This window comes from Lontra canadensis, unplaced genomic scaffold, assembly GCF_010015895.1.
Source record: "Lontra canadensis isolate GAN:19392208 unplaced genomic scaffold, GSC_riverotter_1.0 scaffold69, whole genome shotgun sequence".
Lineage (NCBI taxonomy): Eukaryota > Metazoa > Chordata > Mammalia > Carnivora > Mustelidae > Lontra > Lontra canadensis.
This window is the reverse complement of record NW_022631063.1, coordinates 10,112,881-10,125,833: the sequence shown is the minus strand read 5'-3', so window position 1 is coordinate 10,125,833 and position 12,953 is coordinate 10,112,881. Positions and strand designations below refer to the sequence as shown.

At 43.4% G+C, this 12,953-nt stretch overlaps 1 protein-coding gene across 3 annotated transcripts in view; it reads right to left on the bottom strand.

Annotated features, from left to right (window-relative positions):
• The window catches only part of RAPGEF4 (Rap guanine nucleotide exchange factor 4), a 294,249-nt gene that overhangs the window by 216,179 nt on the left and 65,117 nt on the right, over positions 1-12,953 (bottom strand). The gene's annotated exons all lie outside the window — the stretch shown is intronic.

Genomic DNA, 12,953 nt, shown 5'->3' with positions numbered 1-12,953 from the left:
ATGCCCTCTTTGGTGTCTGGTTCCTTTTGCTCAACATCATGTCTGTAAGATTCATCCACACTGTCGCATGGATCAGTAATTTTTTTCCTTTTACTGACAAGTACTTTTCCACTGCATGGATATGCCACACTTTGCTTATCTGTTATCATACTGGTGAATATTTGGGTTGATCTCGTTTAGGGATATAATGAATAAAGCTGCGAGTCGTAACCTTGTTCAAGTCTTTCTGCGGACAGGATTATCTTTCCATAGGACTACTATCTGTTTTAAGAAAAAAGGAGGGAATCGTTTGAAAATGAATGGAGTTTTTTTAGTGAGAGGATCCAGTTATATTTCAGTAGGTAACCGGAATAGGGAGGCTGTCCTGTCACCTTGTCTTGAAGAGATGAGGAGACTGAGGGCGGGGTGGGGCTTGATTAACACGGCCCCTGCCCACACACACAGTAAGGGATTCCGTCAGAGTCTAACCACGGCCCTCTGGCTGTGGATTCCAAGCTTTTGGTATCGTGCTGCCTCCTGCAGCTGCAGCAGAGTAAAAACAGCTTCAGAAGAGGGACAGTAGTGGCTAGTTTATAAAATACCGGGAAGCAATGATTTTAGTTTCTCAAGGTACACTTAAAAAAGCAATTCCCAATCTGCATGTGACATTGGTGACAATATTTGTATTTAATCCTAACTAGCTTCAAATAAGGGAAATAGCCCCTCAAAGTCACCTGGACATTAATTTTGCAGGGCGTTATCCACTAACGGAGATACACGAGGGAAAAATCTCTGAGTGAGAAAGCACAGTTTTCCTTTCATGCATCTAATATACGATAATAGGCAAATGTTATTAAGATCAAGTTAGTGACTCTGTAATCACATTACTAAGACAAATGCCCGTAAGAATCCAGTTCCTTGAACCATAGAAAATTGCTTCTGCCCAGATATTACCATAGGCAATTGTGTTCAGGAAATAAAATCAATATCTCAGAAAAGAAAGAAAGATTGGAGGGAAGTGTAAGAATAGCCTGTTAATAAATTTTCCAAAGAGGCAACTGCAAATAAATTCAGTCAGAAAAATATCCCCAGAACTGAAGAATCAATGTTCAGTGAGTTAGGTAAGAGTACTTTTCAAATTCTAGTAAAAGCACGAAAGGATTTATGATAAATCACGGACTTCCATAAATTCTTTAGACTATCAGCTTCCCTTGAGAATCCCACTTGCCTCCTTTCTCATCTGGACACTTCAGAAAGGATTCTTTTGTCTAATTTGTATTTTCCAGTGTAAAATTCTATTTTAAAACCTGACAGGGATGTACCAATAATAACATTCCTGCTACCATCTGCGTAGCTTAAATATCTAAGGTTATCCACACAGTATATCACAAAAGAACTAAGAAGATCTGTTATTCTTGAGCTACTTGTAGATTTTTATGGGTTGAACTGACTTCTCTCTTGCCTCCTACCTCTGACTATGTAGTCTGTCACTAAAAAGTATACAAAGAACCACACAGGCTGTGAAAATCACATGAGCCTGGCCTCTTGCTAGTGAACAGCTCTTGTGACAAAAGACTGAAAGCATTCTTGGCTGTCCCTGGGAGAATTTAACATTCCCTGTGCTTTCCGTAGATAACATTAGTCCTGTTAGAATTGTCAGCGCAGGTCATAAGTCAGGACCTCTGCAAGGGGACACTCCTAGCCTTGGCCCTTTGATCAAGCATCTTGGCTCATTTCCAGGGTCCCTCGCTCTTCTGCCAGAACCGAGTATGAGATCCGTCCTTCCACGTTTCCTCCTTCATACACGATCCTCTTCAGTTTAAGGTCAGGCAGTCACAAACACAAGATAGGATCTTGAAATTAGGGCTGGAAAACCTCACCTGAAAGGAGTACTGCTTCTAAGTTCAAACTTAACTTTCAGCAGACTCAGTATTTTTTGGACAAATGCACTTAGAAATCTGAATAGATTTGGGAAGTATGGATTGGGCACTGGAAAGACAAGGGTCCTAAGAAGAACGTTTTCACTCTAAAGATCACTCACTACCTTTAGAGTCCACTTTAGAGTGCTATTTTTTTTTAATCTCAGACAGGGCATGGTGATGTGCTAAGGAGAGAGTTATCCAAAAGAGACATTTGCATTCCTGTGTGCCCTCCCTTAGCAGAACTCAGACATGTTGCTCAGTATGTACACTGAAAGGCAGGATGAATGTGAGTCCATGTGGTGGAAGCAGTCTTACTCGGGCCCACACTCACATCCGACCAGACCCCCACGGTCAGAATTCCAAGCTGGAACCCCTACACTTAGGCTCATCGGTTGCCTTTGCCTGGGGCTGAAAGTGTCCATTTCTGAATGGAATACCACTGTTTCTTTAAAGCTTACACATGCTCTAGAGATCTGCTCATGTCTCTGTACTTATTTAACAGAGACTACTACTCAGGCTATTTTGTTTTCTGCTCATTCACAGATGAAGGTACAGAAAGGCCACCAGCAAGAAAATATTTACGGTGACACAGAGGCTGAAGAAACTGGCTGGCACCTGCTCAGGGAATATAAAATATTAACAACAGCCAAAGAAATGTTCTACTTTGTGATAAGATGGCAACTTCTTTTAAGGATTTTCAAACATGAAATGTAGATTTAAAACCTGGAATGTCTGCAGCATAGGAAGGCAGATGTAGCCGATGCGGCTGGGGTCCTGTGGGACTTCCCTCACTCTTGGCTTCAGCCACCCCCGAGGTCACCACAGCTTTCTGCACAGTGCGGCTCTCTTGGGCACCTGCACTGCCCCACCTGAGGCCAGAGTGCTGGGCAGTCAAGGCCTGTAAGTGGTGACCTCCGCCAAAGAGGCAGGAGAGTAAGTAGGAAGATAAGTACACTGGCTTCCTAACCCTACACGGTTTCTTAGACGGTTGCCTGGAAGACTGAGCCCAGTTGAAATCCTCTCACCACACTTTTATTGGCTTTCCTTCTTCCTGGTCTCACGTCCCTACTCCCTTACAAGTCTTCCTGGGGTCATCTTCAAAAAAACCACTTGCGACTAAATCCTAGTCTCTAGGTCAGCTTCTGGGGCAACCCAGAACAAGAGACTGGGTTAGCCAGACATGGCTGTGCGAGTCCTGGGTTACACGGAGACCTCTGGGGGAGGTGCTGGGCTGAACCAGCATTCTCAAAGGGGACTTCTGCAATAGGGACAGATGACAGCTTATCACTTTCTGCTTTGCAGCAGACACGTAGTAAGTATAATACCCCTTGGGTGACACATGGAAAGATTCCTTGTGTTAGTAAAGCATATTGGGTCTCTGAGGCCAATTCCACTCTATCAGGGGTGAGGGCACTCGACCAAAGAGTGACCTGTGGCATGTCACTGACATGTCATCTGGTTTCTTCATCTCATCTGATGCAACAGTCTTTCACCTGTCAGTCAACCTGATCCCTCTTTTTCCTATCCTCTAGAACACTTAATCACCCACTTACCCTTAACAGTACACAGCCTACGCTGTGTGGGCCTGCAGGCGGGTCTCTGTGTGTGCGAGTGGAGTACCATGTGCCATGCTCTGGGCCAGGTGTCTCGACTATGATGCCTTGTTTATTCCTCACAACAGTTAAACAAGATAATTTATTTAAACTGCTTCACACGGGGTGCCTGGGTGGCTCAGTGGGCTAAAGCCTCTGCCTTCGGCTTGGGTCATGATCCCAGGGTCCTGGGATCGAGCCCCACATCGGGCTCTCTGCTCAGCGGGGAGCCTGCTTCCTCCTCTCTCTCTCCCTGCCTCTCTGCCTACTTGTAGATCTCTGTCAAATAAATAAATAAAATCTTTAAAAAAAAAAAAAACTGCTTCACACGGAGCCTGACTCAAAAGAAATGCTTAATAAATTTTGGATATTCTTATTGACGGTAATATTACAACAATCCTGCAACATCATTGCTATTTCATAGGCTGAGGAAAATCAGGCCCAGAGATATTCAGGAACCTGTCCAGAGGTCTGGCTAGCAAGCGGAAGAGTTAAGACTAGAACTAGTCAGTTTAAACACCTCTCTATACCTCTTTAATTACCATATGAAATTGAAGTACTACTTGCCAAGGCTCAATAGGAAAATCAATTAAATGATAATTAAACCCACACAGGTTTTTTTTCAATCAGCCAATCTATATATTTATTTACATATATATATATATATTTATCTACGTATATTGAGTCCTAGTCTCTAGGAAAATAGAAAATAGCACTGCTCCCCCTCTAACCTTCCAATTCCAATACTGGGGTCTGCTTGACCCTCACCAGTGGATCAAATCCAATGCAGGCAGGGACACCAACTCTCTTTCTCATTAGAAGAAATGTAAACAATCATTGTTTTCCCCACTCTGATCCTCTGCCCCAATTCTGATTATAGAGTTCCTACCTCAGTTGGGGAGACGGAGTTTCTGTCTTTCCATGGCTCTCCTTTGGTAACCGCCTAGTATCTTAATTCTTTTCAAAATAGCCAACTGCCTGGTTCTGATGGTGCTCTCTGGGTCTCAGTCCCTCCCCAGAACCCTTCTGTGGCCAGGCCTGTTCCTCAGCACACCTGGCTACCCTCTTCCATCACTGGGCCTGACTCCCTGCCCATCATGTGACCACTAGTTAGACCTCTTCAGCCCTTCATCCTACTAACCTGCGGGACATACTGCTCCAATGTTCAGCCTCCTCTTATGTCCTGCCCAGCATGCCTGAACATGCCCTCAAGACAGCTTCTACCTCCACCATGAGCGGCGTCCAGTTTCCAGGCTCTCCTCCTCTACCCAGCTATGCACCAGCTGAAATCATGAACACTATCTCGGTACAGTATGTGTTTCAGTGGGACAAGCTGGGTCTGGTTATCTCCATTCATAAAAGTTGGTGTCAAGTAAGTTAGTAACCATGTCAACAAAGCTACCCTGATGGAAGGCAGGGGATAGTGGACAAAAGAAACAGACCTGGAGGCGCCCAGAGTCCGATAGCTCCATCCCTGGTGGGGAAAATCCCCTGCAGGCAGTGTGCTGAGGAAAGCATAGCCTTGTAGACTACATTCAAAACTCTTCTCTGGGACGCCTGGGTGGCTCAGTTGGTTGGACGACTGCCTTCGGCTCAGGTCATGATCCTGGAGTCACGGGATCGAGTCCCGCATCGGGCTCCCAGCTCCACGGGGAGTCTGCTTCTCTCTCTGACCTTCTCCTCGCTCATGCTCTCTCTCTCAAATAAATAAACAAAATCTTAAAAAAAAAAAAAACTCTTCTCTGCCAATTGTAGCTGTGGGTAGAATGATCCCAGGATGCACAATATCCTCATTTATGAAATGGGCACCACCTTTCTTATAAGATTATTAGCAGGATTCAATATAAATAAAATGATATGTAGACAGTTTGGTATGTTCTTGACACACAGTAGATGCTCCATACATAATGGAAAAGATTATTTCTGACTTAGTCATATTGATATACATGTATAGGTTAACTACGTTTCTAAAGAGCAAATGATATTTTTCTATTATTTAAGGAACAGAGAATCTCTACATTCATTTTTTGTTAATCTTCAATTAACGACGGTTTTTCAACACTTAAATTCCAAGTTTCTCTGTCTCTCAGTCCGGATGTCAAGTGGTTTGAATGATCTGCAAAACACTTCAGCTCTCTGGGGGAGCTTGTATTCAAAGGAACCCTTCTGACGAATCCTGCTGCAAATCAAAGAATCCTTTTGTGCTGCTACTAATCACCCCTTAATTTGTCTGCTTTGTACATCTGAATTATGATATACTAGGTTTTCTTAAAGCAGGCGTTGTCATATGAAGCGTTTTATTTGTTGCATTATAAACATAGCTACACTGTGAGAATAGGAATGATGTTAAGAAAGCCAAAGGCTACGCATCACTGATACCCGAGGTAAAAAAAAGTGTGCCTTGCAAATGTGTATACACATCTGCTGAAATTCAGCTTACACGAGTTACAGGCAATCCGATGAAATTTAAAATAACTAACAGTCATCAAAACAGACATAAGAATTCTCTGTGATAAGTACATCAAGGTTTTTTCTTAACTCTCCTGTAACTTCAAGGGATATCAGATTTTTTTAGCAAGCATATTTAAATCATTTTTATATTAATGACTCAAGAAAAATTAACTGTCTCATAGCATGTCTACTGTTTTGACCACACGTTGGGTTTAACATCAGGGAACAAATTGGTCCTTTAAGTGCGTAGACCCTGAAACATAAATTCTTACAAAGCAGTTATTTCTACGATTTTTATTTTAGGCCTATATGCAGCACTTGTCATTAAGTCTGGCAGTGCCTGGCTTTATTTCATGAGCTTCAATTCAGTACTGGAATTTATTGAGGGCTCCAAGTCCTTTTAAAAAATAAAAATGTAAAGATACCTAAGCTCTGAATTTGTCAAGACATTAAAACTGCGTGTGCTCTCTGAAGAATTTATTGCCAAGCACAAAGGCAAAATACTCCCAAGTCACATGTGTTTTTTCCTGACAGCTAAGGCGGGTTTGTGGCGTTGACAGCACGTGGTTGGCATCAGGGTGCTCCGCACAGCTTAACGAGATCATTCAAGCTGGCTGCAGGAAGTTTGGATGAGAATGGACCAGCATTAGCGTTCTGATAACTGAATCAGAGAGGCCAGCTTCACGGCCGCAGAGCCTGCGCTGCATCCACCCAAACAAGGAATTAATGGCAACAAAACAAACCACAGCACGTGCGGGCCTTACGAAGGATGCTAACTAAACTCCTTATCGGTCCCTAACCAATAGCATGACCTGAGCAGACAAGTCACAGGAGACGACAAACAACTACTGTAAGTTGGCAGCTTTCGCATTTCAGGGGCTCATTAAATGGTCTAGAAAAGGTTCCCTCATGACAGCAATGTTCTCTGCCTGAAAGTAATGGGGTGAAATGAGAGTAAATGAGAGTGTCAGACAGGCTAAGACAGAAAGACAGAGAGAGCCATATGACAGAGAGACATGCCTGTCCTTCAAATTTCATAAACAAAACCCCAACATTTACAAACGTCTTTGATGTAGAGACAAAGAGAGGGCAAATAAAACCACATTTTATTTTAGGGGAAGTACCAATGAGAGACTGTTTTCCAAAACTGGACAAAAATTGCCAGAGAATGTCACAGAAACAGATGAGAGAGTGGATAACATCCACGTGCCAACAGCAGCCAGGACTCTGGGATCCCACGGAATGGCTGAACAACATGGATTGTTGAAGTCTTGCCATTCCAATACAGCGCACATTTCCTGCTTTCTCTATGCTAGCACTGCCCTCTTGTGATAAAATGAGAACATTGCAGGCACTGCAACAGGCAGCGCTCCACTCTGGGCAACAAATACTTCCTTCAGGAATTAGTAAGGAAAAAGTACCAGAACTCTTGCTCTGTGGCAAGCTTTGTATTAAGTGGTTTATAGACTTTAACTCATTTAAGGTTGGAATTATCCCCAACTTATAGGTAATCTAACTTGCCTAAAGTCACACAGCAATGAAGTGGCAGAGAGGATTTGAAAAGAGGTTTGATTTTAACTGCTGTGTTATATTAGGTAAACACACTTTAAATAAGCGTCTATTACAGAGATGTAGAAGTTTTAATGAATTAATACATTAATCTTATTCTGTATTTTGTAGCATGGACTCCTAGTCACTAAACAGCCATCAGAAATTCTCCTTTCACATGACTGGAAAAATACACTTTTTGGGTATAAATATTAATTATTAAACCTGATATATTTCTAGGATTTAAATATTTACTACCATGCCAAAAAAAAGCCATTCATTTATAAAATCTGCAGAGAAAAACAGGGCCCTATCTTTCTCTTTCTTTCTGAAACACACATTCGCAGAATTAAGTATGGCTGCTTATTTATTGTTTCTGAGTTTCCTACTCACTGTGTATCACTTGTTCCAATGTTCACTTCTCACCCAAAATCCATTCAAATATTAACAAGAAAAGCGTACACCCATAGCATTATTCATTCTAGTAGGAATGTAAAATCTCCAACTTTTAAGCCATTAAGTTAAATATGTAGCCAAGACAGGCAGGTTCTTGAGTACAAAGTTCAGCTGTGGGAGTCTGAAGGCGTTTGTGTCCTGGTTAGGCGTAGGTAAGAGACTGAGCGTGGAGACAGGTATCAGTGGGAACTGGAAGGATGGATCCTTGATGGGACTGGTGCTGCCAAGTGGAAATCTACATGAGCATGTGAGCCAGTTGGTTACTGTGGGTTGGTGGCATGGTCTGTGGTCAGGTCCCCTTGGTAAATACACGGAGCTTCAAAGAATAGCCAAGGCAGAAAAGGTACCTGGAAAGTTGGAATAGGTGCTTCTGACAACTACACATGGACATGGAGTATGGGTGTTTTGAGAGAAGGTTTTGTTTATGGAGTAGTGGAAGCAATATAATTTACAGGAAGATATTTCCAAGGATAGCAGTCTCTAAAAGTTCATCAAAATAACAGAAATAGAATAGTCTGTTTTTCCCAAAATCCTCAGCACAAACACAGTTTCAAGGCCATAGCAAAAGAAATGAAAGCAACGTAGCATCAGCCTCTAAGGGAAGGTCTCTGAGAAGTAGGGCTCTTTATCTCTTTCTTCATCCAGAGGCTTTTGTCTTTCCCCTCCAGTCCGGCTTGAAGCCTCAGACTGGGGGGACACACCCGAAGGGAGAGTAGGAAAGCAGAACAGTGTTGGCTTGGGGCTCTGCTGGGAAAGGAGTGTGTGAGAGGGAGAGAAGTTGGTTCCAACCAGCACTCAGTAGGATTTTATACCACTCTCTGATGTGTCCTGAGTCAGGAGCAGACCCACAGGGCAATACAGAGTCTGTCTGCTAGGTCACGTCTCCCCAGCTGGCAGACTTGTGGTTTCTAAACTGACCGGGTAGACCAACTCCAGGCGAAACTGGGAGGTGAGCCATCCTCGCTCCCCACAGTCCAATGGCTTTTTGTCTTTATCCTCCCCTCCCAGGAAAGGGCCTGAAGTTTATATTACCACTAAGTGGAGTGTTTGTATTTTAATACTTTTCCCAAATGTGGAATCAGTAGCTCTTTGTCAGAATCTTGGGCACCAGTGATCCAAGGGGGCAAAGAAGGATCTATCCACCACCACCACCACCCACGGACACTAGAGACTCTCGGGAGCGAATGCCCACTGAAGACCCCTTGCAGACACCCAGGCAAATGGCCGCACATGCCGGCTAAAGGTAAGGATGGCAAGAGCAGGGCATGGATTGGGTAACGAAGTCATGGTGATTTCTAGCTCTGTGGGTCACCACTGTGTCATCTTGAGCAGACCACTCATTCACCTGGGACTTGAGCAAGATACAATCCAGTTGGGCCTGCCTGCTAGGGTGGCTCAAACAAAACAATGTAAGTGAAATGCTTTCTAAATGAGGAGAGTTACTTCCACCATACTCCTAGCATGCCACCAATGAGAAGGAAGTGTGAGTGACCCAACCTGGAGTCCAAAGAATTCAAGAAGAATCTGGCAAACCAACCATAGGGAAGGCATGAAGCTGTGTTTTTTTTACCTGGTGTGCAAAAAAGTATAAGGGAATGATGGAAAAGGAGAAAAAGTATTATCTTAAAGCAGGCAGAAAGGTAATAGAAAGTTATGAGTCAAATAAAATATTTATGCTCGTCGTATTCTTCAAATTTATGTGTAGTTTTATCTTCCTATCACCATATAAAAGAAATAGGGTGATTTTCTTCAGAAAAAAATTCCATCAGATCAATAATGCCTAATAAATCTATGACATAAACATACTATTTCAGAATCTGTGAAAGGTTGTCTTTCTTATGTGCTCCTTATTTCAATTACTGGCATCGCCACCTACCCCTTCCTCTGAGTCAGAATCCTCACTTTCCTTCAGGCCCCATACATCCCATCAACACAAACTCCAATCTGTCACCTCCACCTTGTACACAGGGCCTCAATCTCCCTCCCTAGCATCCCTACGTACCTATCCCACCCTGTAACCTAGAAACCTTTTTGAAGAGATGGGCCACACTCATTTAACTGATGATCTAAAAGGTGGTGTAAAGAGAGCCCCACATCCCAGCAGAGCTTGTCTTAGGTGGAGCAAACGTCTGCAAGATGGACTTGGAGGTGAGACGTGTGGAGCTCTGAGCTGGAATCAGGTGGATGGTTGAGGGAGCTACAGGGGAAAAGCTTCACTCCACATTCATTATTACTTCTGGGTGGCACCTGTACAACCGTAATGGTCAAAGACTTTAGCCCCACAACCACAAAGAACTGGCTCTGATACCTAATGGCTGTGTGGTCTTTATTTAGCATCGCCCTTGTAAAATGACTAATGATAGCACTAAAGGGGGAAGGGCCCTGTAGTTGAGCAGCCAATGAAATAATTAATGAAAAGTGCTTTTCACACACCTGTAGGGGCGCTCTATTACCACGATCTATGTCTGCTCTTACCCCACCATTCCCGCAGAGCTAACATCCTACTGAAGGGTTAAAGGGCATCTATGAGACTCAGAGATAATTTTTGGAATTTATCACTACCATCTCTGACTTCTGACTCTCAGATGAGAAGAAAGGCACACAGGTCAGGGAGAAACTTGAATGAAAATGGAGGGGCAGGCTAGCAACAGCCCTACTCACTTTTAAAGATTTCATTCTTCTGTGCTGTTACCTCTTTTCTCTTTCCTTAATCCACTCTTAGTCTCTTTAACTTTTCTTCTTTTTCTTTTCCTGCCCTGCTTACCCTTTTTCCTGTGTGAGTAACAGGAAGAACATGAAATTTGGAGTTTGTCAGACCTGAATTCAAATCTTCATTTGGCCACGTACGTTTGTGTGGCCCAGGGAAATTTACACCTAATGTCACTGAGCCTTGTTTTCAAGCCCAGCTGTAAAACAGAGCATGAATGCTGAAAGATGATGCACACAGAACCCCTAGCAAGTAAGCTACACTGAAGGCACTTAGCAAAGTTGCTTCTGGTCTTTAGGGGTAGCAATTTTAGGTCTTCCCTTGCTTCTCCCATGGCCCAAGCTCATTTCACTCCCCACTGGGGTAGCTGATGGTTAATTTTATGTGTCAGCTTGGCTTAACCAGGGTTAAGTTAACTTAACTTTACCAGTTGTTCAGTCAAACATTAGCCTACATTTTATTGTAATCTAAAGATACTGTTTAACATTAACAATCAGTAGACTTTAATCAAAGCAGATTATCCTCTATAATATGGGCCGGTTTCATCCAATCAGTTGAAGGACTTAAGAGCAAACATGTTTCCCTTGAGGTTTCCCAAAGAAGATGGAGTTCTGCTTTCAGACTGTGACACAGGAATTCTGCCTAGGTTTCCAACTTTCAGACTCAAGACTGCAGCATCAAGTTTTGCCTGATCTTCACCCTGCTGGCTTACCATACGGATTTCAAACTTACCAGTCCCCACAATCATGTAAGTCAATTCCTTAAGATAAATATCTATATATCTATCTATCCACCCATCTTCTATTTGTTCCATTTCTCTGGAGAACTCTGACTTAGAGACTGTACTATTCTTATAGGCTAACTCATCACCCTGATTTGGCCACATCACTAGTAGGCAGAGATCCAGAACCCATTACAAGGCCAGCAAAGGGGGAAATGGCTTTTTTGTTTCTCCCTGTCAAACAACTTGCCACGGGAGGAGATTCAGCCATCTTGCTCGTTCTCTTTAGCTTCTTCCTCCCAAGGGGTGGCAACCATGTCGTGCAGGTGACTGTCTGAGCTGGCTGGAAGCCTGGGCCCTCCGTGTTTCTCCAACTCCTCTCTGGAGGGTTGGAGGATGTAGAAGTCAATGAGCTTTCTCTTCTATATAGCTTAATGATGGAAATTAGTCCAGAAAACCCTCGTTGGACGATGTGCGGTGACATACACAGAGGAGGCAATAAGGCAGCTTTGGTATAAAGTTAAAACTCTTAACAACTTAAGACAAGACCAAGCCCAGCTTAGGAAAGTTCTCAGCATGTGTTTAAGGTCAAAACTACAGTTGAAGTGAAAGGTTTGTTAAGATTTTTAAAACCCCACAGGTAAAAACAAAGTGTTACTCAGCTATTCTTTGCGAGAACCCCATGCTGAGAGAGAACTGGTCCAGGGAAATATTCCAGGAGCCCCCGGCCAAATCCTATTTTAATACCATCATAATCTCATGCCAGCTTTGAACATTTGATGTCTCAGCACATCCCTGCTGATGTTATTTACCATTCCTTAGGTACATCTCCTCTGCCTTTCTTCTTCTTCCTCTTCTCTTTCCTCCCTGTGTTTTCCTTCCCTTCTCACCTTTCTCCTCCTTAATTCTCATCTTGCTCCCCTTTCCTCTCTTTCCTCACCTTCCCTTTTCAGTTCCTCCCCTTTCTCCATCATCACCCATTCGGGACTACCCAGGGCAGTGAGGAGAACCATCCTCTACTAGGCCCTGTCCCTTCCACACCTCCACAAGGTAAGCCCTCATCACAGTGAGCATTGGGAACAGCTCTGAGCAAGGAGCCTGAGGGTCCCCACCAGGCCAGCAGTCTGCAGGTGGAAGGTGTGCAGAGATAAGAGACAAGGGGGAATCTGAAAAGGTGACGAACAGCAGGGCGAGGGAAGATGCAGGAGTCATCACATTTCTTTTGAGTCAAAAGCACAGAGCAGTGCCTAAGAGACTGTGTTCAGGTGACTGACTTCCTGGGTTTGAATCTTGGTTCCCCTAATTTCTAGGCTGTTACCTGGGGCAAGTTGTTCAACAAGTCAGGGCCTCACTTCCTTCTCTGGAAAACAAGAACAGTAATAGGAACTATAGGGTGTTGTGAGGAATAAAGGAGGAAATAAATACCTATTAAGTGCTTAGAACACCACCTTGTACATGCCAGATATCGAGAAATGCTTGCTTGGTCTCAGTTCCTTTAAGAAACTGAAGCATCTTACGAGAATAAAAAACTCACCTCTCACCTTGACCCTCTGAACTCCAGGAGAAAACTGACTCTG